This window comes from Carassius carassius, chromosome 18 (genome assembly GCF_963082965.1).
Source record: "Carassius carassius chromosome 18, fCarCar2.1, whole genome shotgun sequence".
Lineage (NCBI taxonomy): Eukaryota > Metazoa > Chordata > Actinopteri > Cypriniformes > Cyprinidae > Carassius > Carassius carassius.
In genome coordinates, this window is record NC_081772.1 from 31,079,765 (window position 1) to 31,102,613 (window position 22,849).

Below are 22,849 nucleotides of genomic sequence, written 5' to 3' on the forward strand. Positions count from 1 at the left end.
TACTGTTGTAGAAATAAAGTTCTTTTTATTTTTTTATTTACAAACACCTCCTTCTCTCTCCTTGTGGCGGATGGACCAGAGGCGGCGTAGGTGGTCGTGGCGGATGGACCAGAGGCGGTGTGGGTGGTTGTGGCAGAGGATGGACCAGAGGCGGCGTAGGTGGTCGTGGCAGATGGACCAGAGGGAACCCTGGTCATCCAGTTGAAAGACTGGAAAAAAGGGGGGAAAAAACATGTTTATGGAATTTAATCTATCTTTTTTACTTTGCTTTTTTATTAATCTATTTACTCTTTAGATTGTATTAATGTATTTAGTTTGTTTCTATTTCTCTTTTCATTGCGCTATACAAATAAAGTATATTATATATTATATATCTTCAGGATGCAGCCATATGTGGACGTTATGCTGGCTTTAATGTGGTCAATCCTGCACAAGATATCTCGCCCATAAACAGCCAGCATCCACCTGTGGGAGGGGATAGTTTCGGGCTCAGGTGGCTCCTGAAACCTCACAGGGAGCAGGCTTGGCTGGGAGATGAAGTCTGAGCAGGCACCAAGGTATCTGCAAAGACGCTTCAGCCACTCCTCGCTGTGGTTCTCCCGCAGCTGCCTCACTAAGCGAGAGGGGCTGTTGCCCAGGGCCCTCTCCCTCAGGAACCTTATGACCCGCATGTCACAGGCATACCTGAATAAAACAAAGGGAAAGAGAGACAGAAAGACACAAACATTAAAACCAGCTCATCTCAAGTGTGTTTTAAATGACAAACATTTGTTACAAAAACTAAATAGTCTCAGTATACTCACTTTCGAGTTAGGATCAGCCTAAATTCCAGTCTGTGGGCTAAGTCCAGCTGGTCCAAGATGGCCTTGCTGGAGGAAATTAAGGCCGTTTTGCACCCACTGCACCAGAGAGTCTCCGTGATCATCAGGTAGTACTGGTCCACATCCAGAACCTGACGGGCTCTCTTGTGTGCCCCATAGCCTGTGAGCTGTCTCCCACACACAGTACAGGACAGCCTGACCTTCCAGAGGTGGTATGGCATCCACAGTAGAAGCCTGTGTGTAAAGAAGCGCTCTGGAGCGGGGCCTTGGTGATAGATCAGAGCTGGCTCTGGTGGATCATACCACAGCTTCAGGTCAGTACGAAGCCGATGTTGCTTCCACAAAGCTGCTGAAATCCATTTCTGATCCTGTGGTGGTATGGTTTTCATCAACTTTGTGGGAAGCCATCCAGATTCGGAACCTGGAGCGGTCACCCTATCCTCGGCAGGTTGAACAGAGGATCCAGCCACAGATGGAGCAGCAGAGGGAACACAGGTGGAGCTGATCACAGGGGTGAGAGGAGCAGAGGACGTCCCAGAGGAGGCAGCGGCTGACACTTCCTAATGTATTAAAAAAGGCAAACACATACAGTAGATATGATTACAAGCCACTTATGAGGAATATTTTTTCAAAATGTAGCATATTTATGTGATCCAACAATATTAGTGTGAAGAAAACGATAAAATTAAAGAGTTTCTCACAACTCTAGAAGCAGCTCCTGGAGCACAGGAAGCAGAGGTGGCTTCATAGACAGAAGAAGGAGGAAGAGACAGGGGGGAGACGGTCTGAATATACAGCCTGGGACTGCGAGCAGGAGATGGTGTCCTAGATGCAGGGCTGGACAATGCAGAAGTGCTAATAGGCTGCAAGGTTAAGAGAGCACAGTTTACAATATTGAATTAAATAATCTATTATTATCAGGTATTGCAGTAACAATGATAAGATAAACTCAGCTTATCTTTATGGAATGAAATGTCATTCTTTGACTATATACCTTTGTTGCATGCGTCCTTGCCACACCTAGGTTTGGCCTTAAAGCTGCACCATGGGCCCCACCATACCGTGGCTTTGTAAACTGACAAAAAGAAATTAGTAACATTATGTGAAGCATTTTAAAATGCTATAACATATGATAACATAAATATCTGCAAAGACATGCATTTACCGATGCCAAAGTTAAAGTAGGCTTTAAAGGTGCCATTCCAGATGTTGTTCCTGACTGCCCTGGTGTTACAGGTGGTGACGTGGATGGTGTGGATGACACAGGGGCCAAACTGGAAGGCTACAGTTTCACAGAAAAGGAAATTAAATTCAAAAATACACAATACACCATCAACACATCACAGTTTTATGAAACACTTCTTATACCTTTTTCATATGGAAACCACAGTCACATGTCTGTGTCCCCCCAAACAGAGACATTTGCCCCCTGTGTTGCAGTGGACACTTCTCAATCTGTAACATATGACAGTGAATCATAACTATCTGCTCCTTCTATATATGACATAGCTTTCCTGTGTTTATATACATGCCCAAGTTTACCTTCTGATACAGGTCATGCCATTTCTTCTGGCGTGGTGCCGGTCTGTTTCCCTCCTCAGAAGGCCAGACCCCCTGTGTGGCAAATCTGCGCAGGCGGGCCATCCATTCACCCTCACTCATAGCCCTGTGCTTCTTGTGCTTGGAAGCCATCTTCCAATAAAAGATAGCGTGTGGCAAAATACAAAGTTTGTGACTATTCAGTAGAACTGAGTAGTTAATCAATTTCATACATTTATTTCAAATAGCACATATTTCATCTCAGTGTTTTTGGACAAGGTATAGTTTGATATTTTGGGAGGAATTGTGGTGTGTGGGTATAATAATATGCCATAACTCCATAAAAATCAGATTATTACATACCATTTCGATTACATAGGCTTACAATTAGCCCACATTATGATTATTATCGATTATAGCTCACTTAAACAACACAAGCCCCATATTACGTCATAAAACGTCATGTTAATGTTAATAAAGGCACAGTTTTATGCCTATGTATTGAATTACAGATGCAATGAACAGACAATGAACAGACAAAATTATTTTACCTCAGGTAAAAACTGGTGCCCAATACTATAGGCTAATTAACATTATGCATAATTCAGCCATATAGCGGTACGAGGTATAATCTAACGTTATATGATAGGCTAGCTATTTTTAGCCAGTGTATAATTTATTAATACATAGTACCTCAGTGTATACTATATTAATACATAGTACCTCGGTGTATTATATATTTCTGTAATACATATAATATATGAATACATAGTACCTCAGTGTATTATATATGAATACATAGTACCTCAGTGTATTATATATTAGTACATAGTACCTCAGTGTATAATATATTAATACATAGTACCTCAGTGTATTATATATGAATACATAGTACCTCAGTGTATTATATATTAATACATAGTTAGTACCTCAGTCACAGTGTATTATATATGAATACATAGTACCTCAGTGTATTATATATGAATACATAGTACCTCAGTGTATAATATATTAATACATAGTTAGTACCTCAGTGTACTATATATTAATACATAGTACCTCAGTGTATAATATATTAATACATAGTTAGTACCTCAGTGTATTATATATTAATACATAGTACCTCAGTGTATAATATATTAATACATAGTAGTAGCAGTCACATTTAGTAGCATACAATCATATTAAGATTATTATCAGTTGGTAAACACAAAGTCTCCTGTTATAACAGGTGCAACACCTGAATACAACACAAAACTCATTCATTCATATTAAATCATTGTCTGTGTTAAAAGTGGACACAATATCAGGTGTAGTACCAATGTTATAACAATGTAAACCATTCGTTTCTCTCTGTCGAAAATACGTTTCAGCTAAGTTAACGTTAATGCTAACATTACTCCATTCATTCATTCATTCATTCATTCTTAGCTAAGTTAGTTAACGTTAGCAGACTAAACAAAGCAACAACGTCGACGTCTTACCTAACACAATCTGACAATGTTGTAAGTTACAAGTTTATTTAAGAAAAAACTATTAATTAAATATAGTTAATTAAATAGATAAATCTTACCTCAGTGTCACCGTCAACGTCTTACCTAAAACAATGTAACGTAGTTAAAAGTTTATTTTAAATATATATATATATTTCCAAAAATAACTCTATAAATAAAAATAGTATTTATTGATTCGCTGTGAGCGATAACTGTGGACTTATGCGCATGCTCCGCCAATGATGGAAAGGGCCACGGTGATTGGCTGTCTTAAAATGTAAAAGATGGACATGCAGAGACCTGATTGGCTGTCGTAAAATGTAAAAGATGGAAATGCTGAGATCTGATGGGCTGCAAAAGATGGACATGCAGAGACGTGATTTGTCGAAATTAGACAGACGAACTGTCTCCCGGCACCGCTATCCGGGCTCTTTTGGGGCACTGGCTTCTCACCTTTTATAAATCAGCAATTTTACAACAAGCTGCCCAGAAGAGACGCAGGTGTAACGAGGATGAAAGCTAGAAGCAGTTATGGCACAGAGAGCGAAGGACCATAGATGGCACAATTACCGTCACAGAAAGCTAAATCAATACTGCAAATCCCTCCCGTAGTTGGCAGAGCTCAAACCTGCGCAGGGAGATCCCAATGGATTTCAAGTCCATCGCCTTAACCTCTCGGCCATGACTACGCATAATGTTAGAAAGCAAGCCCCCTTGTCTGATGGCGCCCTGCACAGGCCAAGCTTCAGAAACAAAATCAAGCAGAAAGATGAGGTGGTAAAATATTTTCAACCTTCCCGTATACTCAACGGCAAAGGGTTGCCGTGACCCGGATTCGAACCGGGGTTGCTGCGGCCACAACGCAGAGTACTAACCACTATACGATCACGGCGTGCCACTGGCTCTCCCAAGACAACCCCTGGAGCCCGGATACAAGAAGCAGCAGCGGCGTGTTTGTCCATCGAAGAGGGTCTGGACATTTCGCAAATAAGTGCGAGGACCGTGAAAAATGCATGGATGCTTTGCCTCATGGCATTCAGCAAAAAGCGTAGTCGGCAGGATTCGAACCTGCGCGGGGAGACCCCAATGGATTTCAAGTCCATCGCCTTAACCACTCGGCCACGACTACGGGAGTAGACCAATTACTGCTCAGTTTGTGTCCAACACTGCTGCCTGACCTACTTGCAACCAACCCAGCTCAGTCAGCAAGCGGAGATTGCAAGCTAGCCCTGCAAGCGGGTAAAACATCGGTCCCTCTGAGGAGAAATCAGGCTGCCATGTCTCATCCTATGTAATGGGGTTTTTCAGTACTGGCCCTGGGGACCGACAGCACTGCACAATTGGGAAGTCTGTCTTATTCTACTCACTCTGTGAGCACTTTTTCCTAAAGGGCTGACCATCAGAATCAGGTTTGCCGAACAAGGGAGATGCACTGATCCCCGGGAGCAGAAAGGAACATCGCTCTAGTACAGAGTCAGCAGAAAAGATGGACCGTAGTTATAGCAAGCTGAGGCCTACAAAAAGAAGACTGACCTACGCCCAAACAGGGACTTGAATTAAGGCTTTGCCTCATGGCCTTCAGCAAACAGCGTAGTCGGCAGGATTCGAACCTGCGCGGGGAGACCCCAATGGATTTCAAGTCCATCGCCTTAACCACTCGGCCACGACTACGGGAGTAGACCAATTACTGCTCAGTTTGTGTCCAACACTGTTGCCTGTCCTACTTGCAACCAACCCAGCTCAGTCAGCAAGCGGAGATTGCAAGCTAGCCCTGCAAGCGGGTAAAACAGCGCTCCCACTGAGGAGAAATCAGGCTGCCATGTCTCATCCTATGTAATGGGGTTTTTCAGTACTGGCCCTGGGGACTGACAGCACTGCACAATTGGGAAGTCTGTCTTATTCTACTCACTCTGTGAGCACTCTTTCCTAAAGGGCTGACCATCAGAATCATGTGTGCCGAACAAAGGAGATGCACTGATCCCCGGGAGAAGGAAGGAACATCGCTCTAATACAGAGTCAGCAGAAGAGATGGACCCGTAGTGATAGCAAGCTGAGGCCTCCAAAAAGTAGACTGACCTTCGCCCAAACAGGGACTTGAATTAAGCAGACCACCTTCTGCCCTGTTGTATGTCACATTGCTGCCTGACCTACTTGCAACCTAGCAAGCCGAGATTGTAAGCTAGCCCTGGAAGCGGGAAAAACAGCAGTCCCACTGAGGAGAAATCAGGCTGCCATGTCTCATCCTATGTAATGGGGTTTTTCAGTACTGGCCCTCGGGACCGAGACAACTGCACAAATGGGAGGTCTGTCTTATTCTACTCACTCTGTGAGCACTCTTTCCTAAAGGGCTGACCATCAGAATCATGTGTGCCGAACAAGGGAGATGCACTGATCCCCGGGAGAAGGAAGGAACATCGCTCTAATACAGAGTCAGCAGAAGAGATGGTCCCGTAGTGATAGCTAGCTGAGGCCTCCAAAAAGTAGACTGACCTTCGCCCAAACAGGGACTTGAATTAAGCAGACCACCTTCTGCCCTGTTGTGTGTCACATTGCTGCCTGACCTACTTGCAACCTAGCAAGCCGAGATTGTAAGCTAGCCCTGGAAGCGGGAAAATTAGCAGTGCCACTGAGGAGAAATCAGGCTGCCATGTCTCATCCTATGTAATGGGGTTTTTCAGTGCTGGGCCTGGGGACCGACAGCACTGCACAATTCGGAGGTCTGTCTTATTCTACTCACTCTGTGAGCGCGCTTTCCTAACGAGCTGACCATCAGAATCAGGTGTGCCAAACAAGGGAGGTGCACTGATACCCTGGAGCAGGAAGGAACACCGCTCCAGTACAGATTCAGAAGAAGAGATGGACCATAGTGATAGCAAGGTGACTCCGCCAAAAGTAGACAGACCTTCACCCGAACAGGGACTTGAACCCTGGACCCTCAGATTAAAAGTCTGATGCTCTACCGACTGAGCTATCCGGGCTCTTTTGGGGCACTGGCTTCTCACCTTTTATAAATCAGCAATTTTACAACAAGCTGCCCAGAAGAGACGCAGGTGTAACGAGGATGAAAGCTAGAAGCAGTTATGGCACAGAGAGCGAAGGACCATAGATGGCACAATTACCGTCACAGAAAGCTAAAGCAATACTGCAAATCCCTACCGTAGTTGGCAGAGCTCGAACCTGCGCAGGGAGACCACAATGGTTTTCAAGTCCATCGCCTTAACCTCTCGGCCATGACTACGCATAATGTTAGAAAGCAAGCCCCCTTGTCTGATGGCGCCCTGCACAGGCCAAGCTTCAGAAACAAAATCAAGCAGAAAGATGAGGTGGTAAAATATTTTCAACCTTCCCGTATACTCAACGGCAAAGGGTTGCCGTGACTCGGATTCGAACCGGGGTTGCTGCGGCCACAACGCAGAGTACTAACCACTATACGATCACGGCGTGCCACTGGCTCTCCCAAGACAACCCCTGGAGCCCGGATACAAGAAGCAGCAGCGGCGTGTTTGTCCATCGAAGAGGGTCTGGACATTTCGCAAATAAGTGCGAGGACCGTGAAAAATACATGGATGCTTTGCCTCATGGCCTTCAGCAAACAGCATAGTCGGCAGGATTCGAACCTGCGCGGGGAGACCCCAATGGATTTCAAGTCCATCGCCTTAACCACTCGGCCACGTCTACGGGAGTAGACCAATTACTGCTCAGTTTGTGTCCAACACTGCTGCCTGTCCTACTTGCAACCAACCCAGCTCAGTCAGCAAGCGGAGATTGCAAGCTAGCCCTGCAAGCGGGTAAAACAGCGCTCCCACTGAGGAGAAATCAGGCTGCCATGTCTCATCCTATGTAATGGGGTTTTTCAGTACTGGCCCTGGGGACCGACAGCACTGCACAATTGGGAAGTCTGTCTTATTCTACTCACTCTGTGAGCACTCTTTCCTAAAGGGCTGACCATCAGAATCATGTGTGCCGAACAAAGGAGATGCACTGATCCCCGGGAGAAGGAAGGAACATCGCTCTAATACAGAGTCAGCAGAAGAGATGGACCCGTAGTGATAGCAAGCTGAGGCCTCCAAAAAGTAGACTGACCTTCGCCCAAACAGGGACTTGAATTAAGCAGACCACCTTCTGCCCTGTTTTGTGTCACATTGCTGCCTGACCTACTTGCAACCTAGCAAGCCGAGATTGTAACCTAGCCCTGGAAGCGGGAAAAACAGCAGTCGCACTGAGGAGAAATCAGGCTGCCATGTCTCATCCTATGTAATGGGGTTTTTCAGTGCTGGGCCTGGGGACCGACAGCACTGCACAATTCGGAGGTCTGTCTTATTCTACTCACTCTGTGAGCGCGCTTTCCTAACGAGCTGACCATCAGAATCAGGTGTGCCAAACAAGGGAGGTGCACTGATACCCTGGAGCAGGAAGGAACACCGCTCCAGTACAGATTCAGAAGAAGAGATGGACCATAGTGATAGCAAGGTGACTCCGCCAAAAGTAGACAGACCTTCACCCGAACAGGGACTTGAACCCTGGACCCTCAGATTAAAAGTCTGATGCTCTACCGACTGAGCTATCCGGGCTCTTTTGGGGCACTGGCTTCTCACCTTTTATAAATCAGCAATTTTACAACAAGCTGCCCAGAAGAGACGCAGGTGTAACGAGGATGAAAGCTAGAAGCAGTTATGGCACAGAGAGCGAAGGACCATAGATGGCACAATTACCGTCACAGAAAGCTAAATCAATACTGCAAATCCCTCCCGTAGTTGGCAGAGCTCAAACCTGCGCAGGGAGATCCCAATGGTTTTCAAGTCCATCGCCTTAACCTCTCGGCCATGACTACGCATAATGTTAGAAAGCAAGCCCCCTTGTCTGATGGCGCCCTGCACAGGCCAAGCTTCAGAAACAAAATCAAGCAGAAAGATGAGGTGGTAAAATATTTTCAACCTTCCCGTATACTCAACGGCAAAGGGTTGCCGTGACCCGGATTCGAACCGGGGTTGCTGCGGCCACAACGCAGAGTACTAACCACTATACGATCACGGCGTGCCACTGGCTCTCCCAAGACAACCCCTGGAGCCCGGATACAAGAAGCAGCAGCGGCGTGTTTGTCCATCGAAGAGGGTCTGGACATTTCGCAAATAAGTGCGAGGACCGTGAAGAATGCATGGATGCTTTGCCTCATGGCATTCAGCAAAAAGCGTAGTCGGCAGGATTCGAACCTGCGCGGGGAGACCCCAATGGATTTCAAGTCCATCGCCTTAACCACTCTGCCACGACTACGGGAGTAGACCAATTACTGCTCAGTTTGTGTCCAACACTGCTGCCTGACCTACTTGCAACCAACCCAGCTCAGTCAGCAAGCAGAGATTGCAAGCTAGCCCTGCAAGCGGGTAAAACATCGGTCCCTCTGAGGAGAAATCAGGCTGCCATGTCTCATCCTATGTAATGGGGTTTTTCAGTACTGGCCCTGGGGACCGACAGCACTGCACAATTGGGAAGTCTGTCTTATTCTACACACTCTGTGAGCACTTTTTCCTAAAGGGCTGACCATCAGAATCAGGTTTGCCGAACAAGGGAGATGCACTGATCCCCGGGAGCAGAAAGGAACATCGCTCTAGTACAGAGTCAGCAGAAAAGATGGACCGTAGTTATAGCAAGCTGAGGCCTACAAAAAGAAGACTGACCTACGCCCAAACAGGGACTTGAATTAAGGCTTTGCCTCATGGCCTTCAGCAAACAGCGTAGTCGGCAGGATTCGAACCTGCGCGGGGAGACCCCAATGGATTTCAAGTCCATCGCCTTAACCACTCGGCCACGACTACGGGAGTAGACCAGTTACTGCTCAGTTTGTGTCCAACACTGTTGCCTGTCCTACTTGCAACCAACCCAGCTCAGTCAGCAAGCGGAGATTGCAAGCTAGCCCTGCAAGCGGGTAAAACAGCGCTCCCACTGAGGAGAAATCAGGCTGCCATGTCTCATCCTATGTAATGGGGTTTTTCAGTACTGGCCCTGGGGACCGACAGCACTGCACAATTGGGAAGTCTGTCTTATTCTACTCACTCTGTGAGCACTCTTTCCTAAAGGGCTGACCATCAGAATCATGTGTGCCGAACAAAGGAGATGCACTGATCCCCGGGAGAAGGAAGGAACATCGCTCTAATACAGAGTCAGCAGAAGAGATGGACCCGTAGTGATAGCAAGCTGAGGCCTCCAAAAAGTAGACTGACCTTCGCCCAAACAGGGACTTGAATTAAGCAGACCACCTTCTGCCCTGTTGTATGTCACATTGCTGCCTGACCTACTTGCAACCTAGCAAGCCGAGATTGTAAGCTAGCCCTGGAAGCGGGAAAAACAGCAGTCCCACTGAGGAGAAATCAGGCTGCCATGTCTCATCCTATGTAATGGGGTTTTTCAGTACTGGCCCTCGGGACCGACACAACTGCACAAATGGGAGGTCTGTCTTATTCTACTCACTCTGTGAGCACTCTTTCCTAAAGGGCTGACCATCAGAATCATGTGTGCCGAACAAGGGAGATGCACTGATCCCCGGGAGAAGGAAGGAACATCGCTCTAATACAGAGTCAGCAGAAGAGATGGTCCCGTAGTGATAGCTAGCTGAGGCCTCCAAAAAGTAGACTGACCTTCGCCCAAACAGGGACTTGAATTAAGCAGACCACCTTCTGCCCTGTTGTGTGTCACATTGCTGCCTGACCTACTTGCAACCTAGCAAGCCGAGATTGTAAGCTAGCCCTGGAAGCGGGAAAATTAGCAGTCCCACTGAGGAGAAATCAGGCTGCCATGTCTCATCCTATGTAATGGGGTTTTTCAGTGCTGGGCCTGGGGACCGACAGCACTGCACAATTCGGAGGTCTGTCTTATTCTACTCACTCTGTGAGCGCGCTTTCCTAACGAGCTGACCATCAGAATCAGGTGTGCCAAACAAGGGAGGTGCACTGATACCCTGGAGCAGGAAGGAACACCGCTCCAGTACAGATTCAGAAGAAGAGATGGACCATAGTGATAGCAAGGTGACTCCGCCAAAAGTAGACAGACCTTCACCCAAACAGGGACTTGAACCCTGGACCCTCAGATTAAAAGTCTGATGCTCTACCGACTGAGCTATCCGGGCTCTTTTGGGGCACTGGCTTCTCACCTTTTATAAATCAGCAATTTTACAACAAGCTGCCCAGAAGAGACGAAGGTGTAACGAGGATGAAAGCTAGAAGCAGTTATGGCACAGAGAGCGAAGGACCATAGATGGCACAATTACCGTCACAGAAAGCTAAAGCAATACTGCAAATCCCTACCGTAGTTGGCAGAGCTCGAACCTGCGCAGGGAGACCACAATGGTTTTCAAGTCCATCGCCTTAACCTCTCGGCCATGACTACGCATAATGTTAGAGAGCAAGCCCCCTTGTCTGATGGCGCCCTGCACAGGCCAAGCTTCAGAAACAAAATCAAGCAGAAAGATGAGGTGGTAAAATATTTTCAACCTTCCCGTATACTCAACGGCAAAGGGTTGCCGTGACTCGGATTCGAACCGGGGTTGCTGCGGCCACAACGCAGAGTACTAACCACTATACGATCACGGCGTGCCACGGGCTCTCCCAAGACAACCCCTGGAGCCCGGATACAAGAAGCAGCAGCGGCGTGTTTTTGTCCATCGAAGAGGGTCTGGACATTTCGCAAATAAGTGCGAGGACCGTGAAAAATACATGGATGCTTTGCCTCATGGCCTTCAGCAAACAGCATAGTCGGCAGGATTCGAACCTGCGCGGGGAGACCCCAATGGATTTCAAGTCCATCGCCATCGCGGAGATTGCAAGCTAGCCCTGCAAGCGGGTAAAACAGCGCTCCCACTGAGGAGAAATCAGGCTGCCATGTCTCATCCTATGTAATGGGGTTTTTCAGTACTGGCCCTGGGGACCGACAGCACTGCACAATTGGGAAGTCTGTCTTATTCTACTCACTCTGTGAGCACTCTTTCCTAAAGGGCTGACCATCAGAATCATGTGTGCCGAACAAAGGAGATGCACTGATCCCCGGGAGAAGGAAGGAACATCGCTCTAATACAGAGTCAGCAGAAGAGATGGACCCGTAGTGATAGCAAGCTGAGGCCTCCAAAAAGTAGACTGACCTTCGCCCAAACAGGGACTTGAATTAAGCAGACCACCTTCTGCCCTGTTGTGTGCCACATTGCTGCCTGACCTACTTGCAACCTAGCAAGCCGAGATTGTAACCTAGCCCTGGAAGCGGGAAAAACAGCAGTCCCACTGAGGAGAAATCAGGCTGCCATGTCTCATCCTATGTAATGGGGTTTTTCAGTGCTGGGCCTGGGGACCGACAGCACTGCACAATTCGGAGGTCTGTCTTATTCTACTCACTCTGTGAGCGCGCTTTCCTAACGAGCTGACCATCAGAATCAGGTGTGCCAAACAAGGGAGGTGCACTGATACCCTGGAGCAGGAAGGAACACCGCTCCAGTACAGATTCAGAAGAAGAGATGGACCATAGTGATAGCAAGGTGACTCCGCCAAAAGTAGACAGACCTTCACCCAAACAGGGACTTGAACCCTGGACCCTCAGATTAAAAGTCTGATGCTCTACCGACTGAGCTATCCGGGCTCTTTTGGGGCACTGGCTTCTCACCTTTTATAAATCAGCAATTTTACAACAAGCTGCCCAGAAGAGACGCAGGTGTAACGAGGATGAAAGCTAGAAGCAGTTATGGCACAGAGAGCGAAGGACCATAGATGGCACAATTACCGTCACAGAAAGCTAAATCAATACTGCAAATCCCTCCCGTAGTTGGCAGAGCTCAAACCTGCGCAGGGAGATCCCAATGGATTTCAAGTCCATCGCCTTAACCTCTCGGCCATGACTACGCATAATGTTAGAAAGCAAGCCCCCTTGTCTGATGGCGCCCTGCACAGGCCAAGCTTCAGAAACAAAATCAAGCAGAAAGATGAGGTGGTAAAATATTTTCAACCTTCCCGTATACTCAACGGCAAAGGGTTGCCGTGACCCGGATTCGAACCGGGGTTGCTCCGGCCACAACGCAGAGTACTAACCACTATACGATCACGGCGTGCCACTGGCTCTCCCAAGACAACCCCTGGAGCCCGGATACAAGAAGCAGCAGCGGCGTGTTTGTCCATCGAAGAGGGTCTGGACATTTCGCAAATAAGTGCGAGGACCGTGAAAAATGCATGGATGCTTTGCCTCATGGCATTCAGCAAAAAGCGTAGTCGGCAGGATTCGAACCTGCGCGGGGAGACCCCAATGGATTTCAAGTCCATCGCCTTAACCACTCGGCCACGACTACGGGAGTAGACCAATTACTGCTCAGTTTGTGTCCAACACTGCTGCCTGACCTACTTGCAACCAACCCAGCTCAGTCAGCAAGCAGAGATTGCAAGCTAGCCCTGCAAGCGGGTAAAACATCGGTCCCTCTGAGGAGAAATCAGGCTGCCATGTCTCATCCTATGTAATGGGGTTTTTCAGTACTGGCCCTGGGGACCGACAGCACTGCACAATTGGGAAGTCTGTCTTATTCTACTCACTCTGTGAGCACTTTTTCCTAAAGGGCTGACCATCAGAATCAGGTTTGCCGAACAAGGGAGATGCACTGATCCCCGGGAGCAGAAAGGAACATCGCTCTAGTACAGAGTCAGCGGAAGAGATGGACCGTAGTTATAGCAAGCTGAGGCCTACAAAAAGAAGACTGACCTACGCCCAAACAGGGTCTTGAATTAAGGCTTTGCCTCATGGCCTTCAGCAAACAGCATATTGGGCAGGATTCGAACCTGCGCAGGGAGACCCCAATGGATTTCAAGTGCATCGCCTTAACCACTCGGCCACGACTACGGGAGTAGACCAATTACTGCTCAGTTTGTGTCCAACACTGTTGCCTGTCCTACTTGCAACCAACCCAGCTCAGTCAGCAAGCGGAGATTGCAAGCTAGCCCTGCAAGCGGGTAAAACAGCGCTCCCACTGAGGAGAAATCAGGCTGCCATGTCTCATCCTATGTAATGGGGTTTTTCAGTACTGGCCCTGGGGACCGACAGCACTGCACAATTGGGAAGTCTGTCTTATTCTACTCACTCTGTGAGCACTCTTTCCTAAAGGGCTGACCATCAGAATCATGTGTGCCGAACAAAGGAGATGCACTGATCCCCGGGAGAAGGAAGGAACATCGCTCTAATACAGAGTCAGCAGAAGAGATGGACCCGTAGTGATAGCAAGCTGAGGCCTCCAAAAAGTAGACTGACCTTCGCCCAAACAGGGACTTGAATTAAGCAGACCACCTTCTGCCCTGTTGTATGTCACATTGCTGCCTGACCTACTTGCAACCTAGCAAGCCGAGATTGTAAGCTAGCCCTGGAAGCGGGAAAAACAGCAGTCCCACTGAGGAGAAATCAGGCTGCCATGTCTCATCCTATGTAATGGGGTTTTTCAGTACTGGCCCTCGGGACCGAGACAACTGCACAAATGGGAGGTCTGTCTTATTCTACTCACTCTGTGAGCACTCTTTCCTAAAGGGCTGACCATCAGAATCATGTGTGCCGAACAAGGGAGATGCACTGATCCCCGGGAGAAGGAAGGAACATCGCTCTAATACAGAGTCAGCAGAAGAGATGGTCCCGTAGTGATAGCTAGCTGAGGCCTCCAAAAAGTAGACTGACCTTCGCCCAAACAGGGACTTGAATTAAGCAGACCACCTTCTGCCCTGTTGTGTGTCACATTGCTGCCTGACCTACTTGCAACCTAGCAAGCCGAGATTGTAAGCTAGCCCTGGAAGCGGGAAAATTAGCAGTGCCACTGAGGAGAAATCAGGCTGCCATGTCTCATCCTATGTAATGGGGTTTTTCAGTGCTGGGCCTGGGGACCGACAGCACTGCACAATTCGGAGGTCTGTCTTATTCTACTCACTCTGTGAGCGCGCTTTCCTAACGAGCTGACCATCAGAATCAGGTGTGCCAAACAAGGGAGGTGCACTGATACCCTGGAGCAGGAAGGAACACCGCTCCAGTACAGATTCAGAAGAAGAGATGGACCATAGTGATAGCAAGGTGACTCCGCCAAAAGTAGACAGACCTTCACCCGAACAGGGACTTGAACCCTGGACCCTCAGATTAAAAGTCTGATGCTCTACCGACTGAGCTATCCGGGCTCTTTTGGGGCACTGGCTTCTCACCTTTTATAAATCAGCAATTTTACAACAAGCTGCCCAGAAGAGACGCAGGTGTAACGAGGATGAAAGCTAGAAGCAGTTATGGCACAGAGAGCGAAGGACCATAGATGGCACAATTACCGTCACAGAAAGCTAAAGCAATACTGCAAATCCCTACCGTAGTTGGCAGAGCTCGAACCTGCGCAGGGAGACCACAATGGTTTTCAAGTCCATCGCCTTAACCTCTCGGCCATGACTACGCATAATGTTAGAAAGCAAGCCCCCTTGTCTGATGGCGCCCTGCACAGGCCAAGCTTCAGAAACAAAATCAAGCAGAAAGATGAGGTGGTAAAATATTTTCAACCTTCCCGTATACTCAACGGCAAAGGGTTGCCGTGACTCGGATTCGAACCGGGGTTGCTGCGGCCACAACGCAGAGTACTAACCACTATACGATCACGGCGTGCCACTGGCTCTCCCAAGACAACCCCTGGAGCCCGGATACAAGAAGCAGCAGCGGCGTGTTTGTCCATCGAAGAGGGTCTGGACATTTCGCAAATAAGTGCGAGGACCGTGAAAAATACATGGATGCTTTGCCTCATGGCCTTCAGCAAACAGCATAGTCGGCAGGATTCGAACCTGCGCGGGGAGACCCCAATGGATTTCAAGTCCATCGCCTTAACCACTCGGCCACGTCTACGGGAGTAGACCAATTACTGCTCAGTTTGTGTCCAACACTGCTGCCTGTCCTACTTGCAACCAACCCAGCTCAGTCAGCAAGCGGAGATTGCAAGCTAGCCCTGCAAGCGGGTAAAACAGCGCTCCCACTGAGGAGAAATCAGGCTGCCATGTCTCATCCTATGTAATGGGGTTTTTCAGTACTGGCCCTGGGGACCGACAGCACTGCACAATTGGGAAGTCTGTCTTATTCTACTCACTCTGTGAGCACTCTTTCCTAAAGGGCTGACCATCAGAATCATGTGTGCCGAACAAAGGAGATGCACTGATCCCCGGGAGAAGGAAGGAACATCGCTCTAATACAGAGTCAGCAGAAGAGATGGACCCGTAGTGATAGCAAGCTGAGGCCTCCAAAAAGTAGACTGACCTTCGCCCAAACAGGGACTTGAATTAAGCAGACCACCTTCTGCCCTGTTTTGTGTCACATTGCTGCCTGACCTACTTGCAACCTAGCAAGCCGAGATTGTAACCTAGCCCTGGAAGCGGGAAAAACAGCAGTCGCACTGAGGAGAAATCAGGCTGCCATGTCTCATCCTATGTAATGGGGTTTTTCAGTGCTGGGCCTGGGGACCGACAGCACTGCACAATTCGGAGGTCTGTCTTATTCTACTCACTCTGTGAGCGCGCTTTCCTAACGAGCTGACCATCAGAATCAGGTGTGCCAAACAAGGGAGGTGCACTGATACCCTGGAGCAGGAAGGAACACCGCTCCAGTACAGATTCAGAAGAAGAGATGGACCATAGTGATAGCAAGGTGACTCCGCCAAAAGTAGACAGACCTTCACCCGAACAGGGACTTGAACCCTGGACCCTCAGATTAAAAGTCTGATGCTCTACCGACTGAGCTATCCGGGCTCTTTTGGGGCACTGGCTTCTCACCTTTTATAAATCAGCAATTTTACAACAAGCTGCCCAGAAGAGACGCAGGTGTAACGAGGATGAAAGCTAGAAGCAGTTATGGCACAGAGAGCGAAGGACCATAGATGGCACAATTACCGTCACAGAAAGCTAAATCAATACTGCAAATCCCTCCCGTAGTTGGCAGAGCTCAAACCTGCGCAGGGAGATCCCAATGGATTTCAAGTCCATCGCCTTAACCTCTCGGCCATGACTACGCATAATGTTAGAAAGCAAGCCCCCTTGTCTGATGGCGCCCTGCACAGGCCAAGCTTCAGAAACAAAATCAAGCAGAAAGATGAGGTGGTAAAATATTTTCAACCTTCCCGTATACTCAACGGCAAAGGGTTGCCGTGACCCGGATTCGAACCGGGGTTGCTGCGGCCACAACGCAGAGTACTAACCACTATACGATCACGGCGTGCCACTGGCTCTCCCAAGACAACCCCTGGAGCCCGGATACAAGAAGCAGCAGCGGCGTGTTTGTCCATCGAAGAGGGTCTGGACATTTCGCAAATAAGTGCGAGGACCGTGAAGAATGCATGGATGCTTTGCCTCATGGCATTCAGCAAAAAGCGTAGTCGGCAGGATTCGAACCTGCGCGGGGAGACCCCAATGGATTTCAAGTCCATCGCCTTAACCACTCTGCCACGACTACGGGAGTAGACCAATTACTGCTCAGTTTGTGTCCAACACTGCTGCCTGACCTACTTGCAACCAACCCAGCTCAGTCAGCAAGCAGAGATTGCAAGCTAGCCCTGCAAGCGGGTAAAACATCGGTCCCTCTGAGGAGAAATCAGGCTGCCATGTCTCATCCTATGTAATGGGGTTTTTCAGTACTGGCCCTGGGGACCGACAGCACTGCACAATTGGGAAGTCTGTCTTATTCTACACACTCTGTGAGCACTTTTTCCTAAAGGGCTGACCATCAGAATCAGGTTTGCCGAACAAGGGAGATGCACTGATCCCCGGGAGCAGAAAGGAACATCGCTCTAGTACAGAGTCAGCAGAAAAGATGGACCGTAGTTATAGCAAGCTGAGGCCTACAAAAAGAAGACTGACCTACGCCCAAACAGGGACTTGAATTAAGGCTTTGCCTCATGGCCTTCAGCAAACAGCGTAGTCGGCAGGATTCGAACCTGCGCGGGGAGACCCCAATGGATTTCAAGTCCATCGCCTTAACCACTCGGCCACGACTACGGGAGTAGACCAGTTACTGCTCAGTTTGTGTCCAACACTGTTGCCTGTCCTACTTGCAACCAACCCAGCTCAGTCAGCAAGCGGAGATTGCAAGCTAGCCCTGCAAGCGGGTAAAACAGCGCTCCCACTGAGGAGAAATCAGGCTGCCATGTCTCATCCTATGTAATGGGGTTTTTCAGTACTGGCCCTGGGGACCGACAGCACTGCACAATTGGGAAGTCTGTCTTATTCTACTCACTCTGTGAGCACTCTTTCCTAAAGGGCTGACCATCAGAATCATGTGTGCCGAACAAAGGAGATGCACTGATCCCCGGGAGAAGGAAGGAACATCGCTCTAATACAGAGTCAGCAGAAGAGATGGACCCGTAGTGATAGCAAGCTGAGGCCTCCAAAAAGTAGACTGACCTTCGCCCAAACAGGGACTTGAATTAAGCAGACCACCTTCTGCCCTGTTGTATGTCACATTGCTGCCTGACCTACTTGCAACCTAGCAAGCCGAGATTGTAAGCTAGCCCTGGAAGCGGGAAAAACAGCAGTCCCACTGAGGAGAAATCAGGCTGCCATGTCTCATCCTATGTAATGGGGTTTTTCAGTACTGGCCCTCGGGACCGACACAACTGCACAAATGGGAGGTCTGTCTTATTCTACTCACTCTGTGAGCACTCTTTCCTAAAGGGCTGACCATCAGAATCATGTGTGCCGAACAAGGGAGATGCACTGATCCCCGGGAGAAGGAAGGAACATCGCTCTAATACAGAGTCAGCAGAAGAGATGGTCCCGTAGTGATAGCTAGCTGAGGCCTCCAAAAAGTAGACTGACCTTCGCCCAAACAGGGACTTGAATTAAGCAGACCACCTTCTGCCCTGTTGTGTGTCACATTGCTGCCTGACCTACTTGCAACCTAGCAAGCCGAGATTGTAAGCTAGCCCTGGAAGCGGGAAAATTAGCAGTCCCACTGAGGAGAAATCAGGCTGCCATGTCTCATCCTATGTAATGGGGTTTTTCAGTGCTGGGCCTGGGGACCGACAGCACTGCACAATTCGGAGGTCTGTCTTATTCTACTCACTCTGTGAGCGCGCTTTCCTAACGAGCTGACCATCAGAATCAGGTGTGCCAAACAAGGGAGGTGCACTGATACCCTGGAGCAGGAAGGAACACCGCTCCAGTACAGATTCAGAAGAAGAGATGGACCATAGTGATAGCAAGGTGACTCCGCCAAAAGTAGACAGACCTTCACCCAAACAGGGACTTGAACCCTGGACCCTCAGATTAAAAGTCTGATGCTCTACCGACTGAGCTATCCGGGCTCTTTTGGGGCACTGGCTTCTCACCTTTTATAAATCAGCAATTTTACAACAAGCTGCCCAGAAGAGACGAAGGTGTAACGAGGATGAAAGCTAGAAGCAGTTATGGCACAGAGAGCGAAGGACCATAGATGGCACAATTACCGTCACAGAAAGCTAAAGCAATACTGCAAATCCCTACCGTAGTTGGCAGAGCTCGAACCTGCGCAGGGAGACCACAATGGTTTTCAAGTCCATCGCCTTAACCTCTCGGCCATGACTACGCATAATGTTAGAGAGCAAGCCCCCTTGTCTGATGGCGCCCTGCACAGGCCAAGCTTCAGAAACAAAATCAAGCAGAAAGATGAGGTGGTAAAATATTTTCAACCTTCCCGTATACTCAACGGCAAAGGGTTGCCGTGACTCGGATTCGAACCGGGGTTGCTGCGGCCACAACGCAGAGTACTAACCACTATACGATCACGGCGTGCCACGGGCTCTCCCAAGACAACCCCTGGAGCCCGGATACAAGAAGCAGCAGCGGCGTGTTTTTGTCCATCGAAGAGGGTCTGGACATTTCGCAAATAAGTGCGAGGACCGTGAAAAATACATGGATGCTTTGCCTCATGGCCTTCAGCAAACAGCATAGTCGGCAGGATTCGAACCTGCGCGGGGAGACCCCAATGGATTTCAAGTCCATCGCCATCGCGGAGATTGCAAGCTAGCCCTGCAAGCGGGTAAAACAGCGCTCCCACTGAGGAGAAATCAGGCTGCCATGTCTCATCCTATGTAATGGGGTTTTTCAGTACTGGCCCTGGGGACCGACAGCACTGCACAATTGGGAAGTCTGTCTTATTCTACTCACTCTGTGAGCACTCTTTCCTAAAGGGCTGACCATCAGAATCATGTGTGCCGAACAAAGGAGATGCACTGATCCCCGGGAGAAGGAAGGAACATCGCTCTAATACAGAGTCAGCAGAAGAGATGGACCCGTAGTGATAGCAAGCTGAGGCCTCCAAAAAGTAGACTGACCTTCGCCCAAACAGGGACTTGAATTAAGCAGACCACCTTCTGCCCTGTTGTGTGCCACATTGCTGCCTGACCTACTTGCAACCTAGCAAGCCGAGATTGTAACCTAGCCCTGGAAGCGGGAAAAACAGCAGTCCCACTGAGGAGAAATCAGGCTGCCATGTCTCATCCTATGTAATGGGGTTTTTCAGTGCTGGGCCTGGGGACCGACAGCACTGCACAATTCGGAGGTCTGTCTTATTCTACTCACTCTGTGAGCGCGCTTTCCTAACGAGCTGACCATCAGAATCAGGTGTGCCAAACAAGGGAGGTGCACTGATACCCTGGAGCAGGAAGGAACACCGCTCCAGTACAGATTCAGAAGAAGAGATGGACCATAGTGATAGCAAGGTGACTCCGCCAAAAGTAGACAGACCTTCACCCAAACAGGGACTTGAACCCTGGACCCTCAGATTAAAAGTCTGATGCTCTACCGACTGAGCTATCCGGGCTCTTTTGGGGCACTGGCTTCTCACCTTTTATAAATCAGCAATTTTACAACAAGCTGCCCAGAAGAGACGCAGGTGTAACGAGGATGAAAGCTAGAAGCAGTTATGGCACAGAGAGCGAAGGACCATAGATGGCACAATTACCGTCACAGAAAGCTAAATCAATACTGCAAATCCCTCCCGTAGTTGGCAGAGCTCAAACCTGCGCAGGGAGATCCCAATGGATTTCAAGTCCATCGCCTTAACCTCTCGGCCATGACTACGCATAATGTTAGAAAGCAAGCCCCCTTGTCTGATGGCGCCCTGCACAGGCCAAGCTTCAGAAACAAAATCAAGCAGAAAGATGAGGTGGTAAAATATTTTCAACCTTCCCGTATACTCAACGGCAAAGGGTTGCCGTGACCCGGATTCGAACCGGGGTTGCTCCGGCCACAACGCAGAGTACTAACCACTATACGATCACGGCGTGCCACTGGCTCTCCCAAGACAACCCCTGGAGCCCGGATACAAGAAGCAGCAGCGGCGTGTTTGTCCATCGAAGAGGGTCTGGACATTTCGCAAATAAGTGCGAGGACCGTGAAAAATGCATGGATGCTTTGCCTCATGGCATTCAGCAAAAAGCGTAGTCGGCAGGATTCGAACCTGCGCGGGGAGACCCCAATGGATTTCAAGTCCATCGCCTTAACCACTCGGCCACGACTACGGGAGTAGACCAATTACTGCTCAGTTTGTGTCCAACACTGCTGCCTGACCTACTTGCAACCAACCCAGCTCAGTCAGCAAGCAGAGATTGCAAGCTAGCCCTGCAAGCGGGTAAAACATCGGTCCCTCTGAGGAGAAATCAGGCTGCCATGTCTCATCCTATGTAATGGGGTTTTTCAGTACTGGCCCTGGGGACCGACAGCACTGCACAATTGGGAAGTCTGTCTTATTCTACTCACTCTGTGAGCACTTTTTCCTAAAGGGCTGACCATCAGAATCAGGTTTGCCGAACAAGGGAGATGCACTGATCCCCGGGAGCAGAAAGGAACATCGCTCTAGTACAGAGTCAGCGGAAGAGATGGACCGTAGTTATAGCAAGCTGAGGCCTACAAAAAGAAGACTGACCTACGCCCAAACAGGGTCTTGAATTAAGGCTTTGCCTCATGGCCTTCAGCAAACAGCATATTGGGCAGGATTCGAACCTGCGCGGGGAGACCCCAATGGATTTCAAGTGCATCGCCTTAACCACTCGGCCACGACTACGGGAGTAGACCAATTACTGCTCAGTTTGTGTCCAACACTGTTGCCTGTCCTACTTGCAACCAACCCAGCTCAGTCAGCAAGCGGAGATTGCAAGCTAGCCCTGCAAGCGGGTAAAACAGCGCTCCCACTGAGGAGAAATCAGGCTGCCATGTCTCATCCTATGTAATGGGGTTTTTCAGTACTGGCCCTGGGGACCGACAGCACTGCACAATTGGGAAGTCTGTCTTATTCTACTCACTCTGTGAGCACTCTTTCCTAAAGGGCTGACCATCAGAATCATGTGTGCCGAACAAAGGAGATGCACTGATCCCCGGGAGAAGGAAGGAACATCGCTCTAATACAGAGTCAGCAGAAGAGATGGACCCGTAGTGATAGCAAGCTGAGGCCTCCAAAAAGTAGACTGACCTTCGCCCAAACAGGGACTTGAATTAAGCAGACCACCTTCTGCCCTGTTGTATGTCACATTGCTGCCTGACCTACTTGCAACCTAGCAAGCCGAGATTGTAAGCTAGCCCTGGAAGCGGGAAAAACAGCAGTCCCACTGAGGAGAAATCAGGCTGCCATGTCTCATCCTATGTAATGGGGTTTTTCAGTACTGGCCCTCGGGACCGACACAACTGCACAAATTGGAGGTCTGTCTTATTCTACTCACTCTGTGAGCACTCTTTCCTAAAGGGCTGACCATCAGAATCATGTGTGCCGAACAAGGGAGATGCACTGATCCCCGGGAGAAGGAAGGAACATCGCTCTAATACAGAGTCAGCAGAAGAGATGGTCCCGTAGTGATAGCTAGCTGAGGCCTCCAAAAAGTAGACTGACCTTCGCCCAAACAGGGACTTGAATTAAGCAGACCACCTTCTGCCCTGTTGTGTGTCACATTGCTGCCTGACCTACTTGCAACCTAGCAAGCCGAGATTGTAAGCTAGCCCTGGAAGCGGGAAAATTAGCAGT

General features: G+C 49.0%; 23 non-coding genes across 23 annotated transcripts; all 23 read right to left on the reverse strand.

The window, feature by feature from the left end:
* Positions 1-4,673: 4,673 nt before the first annotated feature.
* trnah-gug (transfer RNA histidin (anticodon GUG)) lies at positions 4,674-4,745 on the reverse strand. The gene has a single exon. It is a non-coding gene; the product is annotated as a tRNA-His (tRNA).
* A 155-nt stretch (positions 4,746-4,900) lies between these two features.
* On the reverse strand, positions 4,901-4,982 carry trnas-uga (transfer RNA serine (anticodon UGA)). Its single transcript has one exon. It is a non-coding gene; the product is annotated as a tRNA-Ser (tRNA).
* Positions 4,983-5,442: 460 nt separating this feature from the next.
* On the reverse strand, positions 5,443-5,524 carry trnas-uga (transfer RNA serine (anticodon UGA)). The gene has a single exon. It is a non-coding gene; the product is annotated as a tRNA-Ser (tRNA).
* Positions 5,525-6,758: 1,234 nt separating this feature from the next.
* trnak-uuu (transfer RNA lysine (anticodon UUU)) lies at positions 6,759-6,831 on the reverse strand. The gene has a single exon. It is a non-coding gene; the product is annotated as a tRNA-Lys (tRNA).
* A 618-nt stretch (positions 6,832-7,449) lies between these two features.
* Positions 7,450-7,531, reverse strand: trnas-uga (transfer RNA serine (anticodon UGA)). Its single transcript has one exon. It is a non-coding gene; the product is annotated as a tRNA-Ser (tRNA).
* Positions 7,532-8,351: 820 nt separating this feature from the next.
* trnak-uuu (transfer RNA lysine (anticodon UUU)) lies at positions 8,352-8,424 on the reverse strand. The gene has a single exon. It is a non-coding gene; the product is annotated as a tRNA-Lys (tRNA).
* A 391-nt stretch (positions 8,425-8,815) lies between these two features.
* trnah-gug (transfer RNA histidin (anticodon GUG)) lies at positions 8,816-8,887 on the reverse strand. Its single transcript has one exon. It is a non-coding gene; the product is annotated as a tRNA-His (tRNA).
* A 155-nt stretch (positions 8,888-9,042) lies between these two features.
* Positions 9,043-9,124, reverse strand: trnas-uga (transfer RNA serine (anticodon UGA)). Its single transcript has one exon. It is a non-coding gene; the product is annotated as a tRNA-Ser (tRNA).
* Positions 9,125-9,584: 460 nt separating this feature from the next.
* Positions 9,585-9,666, reverse strand: trnas-uga (transfer RNA serine (anticodon UGA)). The gene has a single exon. It is a non-coding gene; the product is annotated as a tRNA-Ser (tRNA).
* Positions 9,667-10,900: 1,234 nt separating this feature from the next.
* Positions 10,901-10,973, reverse strand: trnak-uuu (transfer RNA lysine (anticodon UUU)). The gene has a single exon. It is a non-coding gene; the product is annotated as a tRNA-Lys (tRNA).
* A 1,423-nt stretch (positions 10,974-12,396) lies between these two features.
* On the reverse strand, positions 12,397-12,469 carry trnak-uuu (transfer RNA lysine (anticodon UUU)). The gene has a single exon. It is a non-coding gene; the product is annotated as a tRNA-Lys (tRNA).
* A 391-nt stretch (positions 12,470-12,860) lies between these two features.
* Positions 12,861-12,932, reverse strand: trnah-gug (transfer RNA histidin (anticodon GUG)). Its single transcript has one exon. It is a non-coding gene; the product is annotated as a tRNA-His (tRNA).
* A 155-nt stretch (positions 12,933-13,087) lies between these two features.
* trnas-uga (transfer RNA serine (anticodon UGA)) lies at positions 13,088-13,169 on the reverse strand. The gene has a single exon. It is a non-coding gene; the product is annotated as a tRNA-Ser (tRNA).
* A 1,776-nt stretch (positions 13,170-14,945) lies between these two features.
* Positions 14,946-15,018, reverse strand: trnak-uuu (transfer RNA lysine (anticodon UUU)). Its single transcript has one exon. It is a non-coding gene; the product is annotated as a tRNA-Lys (tRNA).
* A 618-nt stretch (positions 15,019-15,636) lies between these two features.
* On the reverse strand, positions 15,637-15,718 carry trnas-uga (transfer RNA serine (anticodon UGA)). The gene has a single exon. It is a non-coding gene; the product is annotated as a tRNA-Ser (tRNA).
* Positions 15,719-16,538: 820 nt separating this feature from the next.
* Positions 16,539-16,611, reverse strand: trnak-uuu (transfer RNA lysine (anticodon UUU)). The gene has a single exon. It is a non-coding gene; the product is annotated as a tRNA-Lys (tRNA).
* Positions 16,612-17,002: 391 nt separating this feature from the next.
* Positions 17,003-17,074, reverse strand: trnah-gug (transfer RNA histidin (anticodon GUG)). Its single transcript has one exon. It is a non-coding gene; the product is annotated as a tRNA-His (tRNA).
* A 155-nt stretch (positions 17,075-17,229) lies between these two features.
* On the reverse strand, positions 17,230-17,311 carry trnas-uga (transfer RNA serine (anticodon UGA)). The gene has a single exon. It is a non-coding gene; the product is annotated as a tRNA-Ser (tRNA).
* Positions 17,312-17,771: 460 nt separating this feature from the next.
* trnas-uga (transfer RNA serine (anticodon UGA)) lies at positions 17,772-17,853 on the reverse strand. Its single transcript has one exon. It is a non-coding gene; the product is annotated as a tRNA-Ser (tRNA).
* A 1,234-nt stretch (positions 17,854-19,087) lies between these two features.
* On the reverse strand, positions 19,088-19,160 carry trnak-uuu (transfer RNA lysine (anticodon UUU)). The gene has a single exon. It is a non-coding gene; the product is annotated as a tRNA-Lys (tRNA).
* Positions 19,161-20,583: 1,423 nt separating this feature from the next.
* On the reverse strand, positions 20,584-20,656 carry trnak-uuu (transfer RNA lysine (anticodon UUU)). The gene has a single exon. It is a non-coding gene; the product is annotated as a tRNA-Lys (tRNA).
* Positions 20,657-21,047: 391 nt separating this feature from the next.
* trnah-gug (transfer RNA histidin (anticodon GUG)) lies at positions 21,048-21,119 on the reverse strand. Its single transcript has one exon. It is a non-coding gene; the product is annotated as a tRNA-His (tRNA).
* Positions 21,120-21,274: 155 nt separating this feature from the next.
* trnas-uga (transfer RNA serine (anticodon UGA)) lies at positions 21,275-21,356 on the reverse strand. The gene has a single exon. It is a non-coding gene; the product is annotated as a tRNA-Ser (tRNA).
* Positions 21,357-22,849: the final 1,493 nt, after the last annotated feature.